This window comes from Alnus glutinosa, chromosome 9 (genome assembly GCF_958979055.1).
Source record: "Alnus glutinosa chromosome 9, dhAlnGlut1.1, whole genome shotgun sequence".
NCBI classification, from domain to species: Eukaryota; Viridiplantae; Streptophyta; class Magnoliopsida; order Fagales; family Betulaceae; genus Alnus; species Alnus glutinosa.
Window position 1 is genome coordinate 2,814,391 of NC_084894.1, and position 4,914 is coordinate 2,819,304.

Sequence of the window (4,914 nt, forward strand, 5' to 3'; positions counted from 1 at the left end):
TGTATTGCTTGTCAAATAAGACAAGATGTTCGTGATGCTCAAAACATAGTCATTTAGGAAATAGAGTAGTGTAGTATTTCCAAGTCAATTGCTTTAGTGGAAACCATCATTATTCCTTGCTTCACTCTCATAGTAGAAAATTATAAGATATTTGAATATTTTCATAGTGAGATTTTAATCCCACTGTTCTGGAACTGTTGTGTTTATTCATCCAAAAAAAAAAAAAAAATGTTTGCAATCGCGAATACCTAAATATGCGATCGTCATATTAGGTCTAAAAAATGCACATTTATGACATGACAATGAGATTCCGTCCATTTTAACGAGTTGGGTGGATTGAAGAGCTTGTTTAACCAACAATTGGTAGTTTAAGGAGCCTCGGAGCCTGTGTGTCACCGTTGGTACGTGGTAGCTTAGAGAATGTGTAAATAGTAGTTAAAGAAGGCTAAGTATACTTTACCCATTTATTTATTTCGATAACTTTAGAAAGCTCAACTAAACTTGAGATGAGAACGCGTTTGGATTCACCATTTCAGTTTGAATCGTTTCATTATGGTCCAAATGCAAAGGATCATGCATATAGTTTCATCAGGTATAGGTGTAGTAACTCTCCTCGACCTAATCAATTCTTTACGGTGAATAATCTTGAATTTATCAAACTTTACCCTACATCAAAAATAACAGCAAGCTTTTCAATTCCGAAATTCAAAACCCCATAGACAATTGAAGGTGAGGACTAGGGAATCACATTGAACGCAACTTTTTTTTTTTTTTTTTTTGATAAATTAAAGCTTTATAAATAACCCAAAAAAAGAATACACCCCTAAAGTGAAAACTGGAACACATCCAACTAGAAGCACACCAAACACAAGAAATGCTACAAACTGGCATAACTTACAACAGAACACAAAATGCAGCAGAACCTATTGCTGCACCAAACAACTACAACAAAACAGCATAACAACAACACTTACATACAAACAACAACTACTAAAACCAAAACAGCCGCTAAAAAAACAACATAGTATCAAGAATACAACAAGCTTTCCCTTAAATTGCTCAAATTAAAACTTGAGAAACCAAAATTGATGACTAACCGTAAAGCAACCAATTGAAAACAGACTCTAAAGCAACTAATATGCAATTTTAAAGAATAGGATTATACACCTATCTTTTACGTGGTCCATGAATCGGAAATATGCAACTCTCCACTTATAACTAATGACCAATGGACCACAAACTCCCCAACAACCTATAATGAAGCCAAGAACCACAGTAATGTGAAACCATGGGATTCTATGCCCGTTGTAGTCGTCATGAAAGTCTTTGTTGTTGCTAACAATATGGGCACACTCATGTGGAAGTGGGGGGCCACAGAGTCCAGGGTTGCCCTCATATGCAGAGACATCAAAGCTCTGAAGTTGAGTGCCTTATGGTATTGGTCCATGCAAATTGTTGTTTGCAACACTAAAATGAGACAAGAAGTTAAGACTACTTAGTGATGCCGGAATTTTTCCGAACAACTGATTCGTAGAGAGGTCTAATCCTTCCAAGTTTGTGACCTGAGACAGTTGGTCTGGAATGTTGCCTGAGAAGTTGTTATGACTCAAATTCAGATAATGAAGCATCTTCGAACGACTAATCTCAACGGGGATGTTGCCACTAAGACTGTTGTATCCAAGTAATAATATTGCTGGTCGCAGGTTTGAGAAAAAATTGTATTGGATAGTACTTGCTATTGTGACAAAAATTGGTAAATCCAAATAATTATTGTTATCTAGAGCCTTTGGTGACATTAATGCTGGCAATGAACAAAGTTGTTTCAGGAATTCACCTGAAATAAGGTTATCAGATAGGTCTAATTGGAAGAGCCTTAGAAGAGTTGACAACCAACTGGGAATTGAACCCGTGAAACGATTTGAATATAGGTTCAAGACTTCTACCTTCTTGAGCTTAGATAACCATATAGCCAATTGACCTGTGAGTTGGGATTCACTAAGGCTCAAAACTTGAAGATTTTCAAATCCATCAGAACCAACTATAGTGCCATCAACTGGTATTGCCTCATGTAGAAAATTTCTTCCAAGGAGGACTATTGTGAGTGTCTTGCAACGAGTCAGAATCTTGATTGCGTTTGTGATATTGGTTAGCCTGTTGTAAGCAAGGTAAATGAAAGATAAGAATTTCAATTGAAGCACCTCGGGTTGGACTTGTCCCTCTAGTTGGTTTCGGGCTAATCGGACCGCAATCAGGGACTTGCATGAGTAGAGGCTTACTGGCAAGTTACCTAAGAAGTTATTGGCCCTAAGGTCAATTACAGTAAGTTGATGAAGACCAGAGAAATTAAAGAAAGACACATCTCCCTCAAAGAGATTGATCCGTAAAATCAGTTGTATGAGATTTGTGCAATTCATCAAAGATGGGGCAGAGAACCTGTTAAGGAGTTTGAATGAGGGATTAGGAACTTCAATTTGGAAAGCTTTCCAATATTCTCAGGGAGCTTGCCACTCAATTTATTGACATATAATTCAAGGTTAGTGAGTTTGACAAGGTTCACAATGTCACTGCTAATGGGTCCTGAAAGATCATTAGAAGGTAATGAGATTTCTTCTAACCTCGTCGCATTGTATATATCGCGAGGAAGCGGACCGGAGAGAGAATTAAAACCTGCCCGAAAAATCTTTAGTTTGGAACATGCCCCTAGTCCACTAGGAATAAGGCCACTATGAAGATTATGGGAGAAATCGAGGAGCTTAACAATGGTAGAATTGACGCAAGGAAATGAAGGAATAGCGCCCATGAAACTATTGTTGCTGACATTGAGTTTGATTAACCTCCATGCTCTTTGAAGGGATGAAGACTGGATTGTCTCGCTGAAGTGATTGCTAGATACGTCAACAATTTGAATGGAGGCAGGCCAGCCAGATATATCTCCAAATAGACCGTTGTAGCTCAAATCAATGACCTTGAGTTGATTCAAGGACGAAAACAATCCCTTAGGGAGAGGCCCTAAAAGTGAGTTGTGAGAGAGATTGAGGTGGGAAAGTTGTGTGAGGTTTCCAAGAGAGGGAGATATACTCCCGGTGAGGCCTATAGAAGGTAACCAAATATAGGTGACTTGACGTTTATGATCACAAGAAATGCCTTCCCACTGGCAACAATCAGTTGGAGGCTAAGGACGAGAGAGAGTTGCGGTCTATTTGGGTGCAAGCATGATTCGTGGAGAAAATACCAAAGAGAGACAAGGTAAAGAGGAGATGAGGAGGCATCAAGTCGGGCATGGTTCTTGTTTGATAACTCATACTAGAAGAAGCATGATAAATTGGTACCTATTTTTTGGGCCAACTTAAAGAATGGAAGGCAAATTTGCAGAAGAAGCAAGAGAAAAATGATGCACATAAGTTTGCCAAAATTGCAAGTATATATAACGAAGAACTATTTTGGTTAGAGATGAGATGTTACGAGCTTGTTTGGCAAATTGGTTTTTGTTTTTGTTTTTGAGAACTGTTTTCGAGAACAAAATCAGAAAACCGGTTTTTGTTGTTTTTTCATTAAAAAAGTGTTTGGCAAATTGTTTCCAGAAACAGTTCTTGAAAATAGAAAACAATGATTAAGGCGTTTGGACAACTATTTTCAAAACAGTTTTCACTTTTGAAGAAAAAATAAAAATAAAATATATTTATAAATTTTACATATTTTTTGTTTTCAATGTTTTATTTTTTCACCTTCTCAGCCTTTTCAAGTATAAGAGATCAACACCATTCTCAACATCATAGCATCAATTTCTAAAAAAAAAAAAAAAAGACATTAGTAGCATCAAGTTATTGGGGGATGTCCTTCTCTTCTTTCCACTAAGATTTAATGAACATGAGAGAGTGACAAGAGAGATAAACGAGAGAGGAGGAGAGTGGAGAGTGCTCCAGCTGGAACACACCCCCACTGCTACCACTTCATCAACTGCCACATGCCCTTAGAACAGGACAACTTCAACCTTCTCAGCATAGACCTTCAAAGAATCAAAATCATATCAAAAACAGTGAGCGAAAACGTGAATTCCGCATAAACTCTAACGAGCTCATCCCAAACAACAAACGCCGAGTAATTGTTTCTACAGAGATCGACCAATTCGTTCCAATAGCACGCCCGAAAGCTCGAAGGAAAGGTCGTCGAGGGCATCGAACCGTCAGAGGACGACGAAGCGAGAAATCCGATCAACCAGTTCGGGTCGGGTCAGCTGCTATTCGTCCTGGCGTTTCCAGTGGAGGGGACGAGACACATGGAGTGATCTGTCTAAGTGGAGATGATAGAGCAGGAAAGGAGTGGAGGTCGAAAAGTACCTGAGCATCAGAGGCAACGACGGTGGAATGGTTTCGCAGAGAGAGTTGCTGTTGTTGTTGAATCCGTACCATCATAGCTTCAAAATTCTAGGACAACCGTTTGCATTTTGGGGGGCTTTTCAGATTTTAGGAATGTGTGAACAAGTGAAACAGTACTGGTCTCTAAGCTCGAGGTTGGGCTTTCAGAGATAAGCGACTGGGCGTGGGAGTGAAGGAGAACTGGAGAAGAAGGATGAAAAATACCTTTGAAGTTTCGAACCCACGATCTGAGATTGTATTATTTACTGTGCACTTAAGTTGGTTGTTGTGTTCTCCGTGTTTTCTTAAGAAAACAGAAAACCGTTTTTGAAAACATCTTAAAGATGTTTCCATATTTTGTGTTTTTCCTGGTTTTTGTTTTCACTTGTTTTTGTTTTCAAAACATTTACCCAAGCGGCCTAATCACATTTGAAACGTGTTTCACTGTTTTGAAAACAGAAAACCTGTTTCTGAAACAGCAACCAAACAGGCTACCTCTTTCGTTTTTGCTAGTGGTATGGTTGGAGCCATTTGAGATGGTTTTTGCCGAGTCATGTTG

General features: G+C 38.7%; 1 pseudogene; it reads right to left on the bottom strand.

Annotated features, from left to right (window-relative positions):
- Positions 1 to 980: 980 nt before the first annotated feature.
- LOC133877691 (tyrosine-sulfated glycopeptide receptor 1-like) lies at positions 981 to 4,409 on the bottom strand (annotated as a pseudogene).
- Between the last annotated feature and the right edge of the window lie 505 nt (positions 4,410 to 4,914).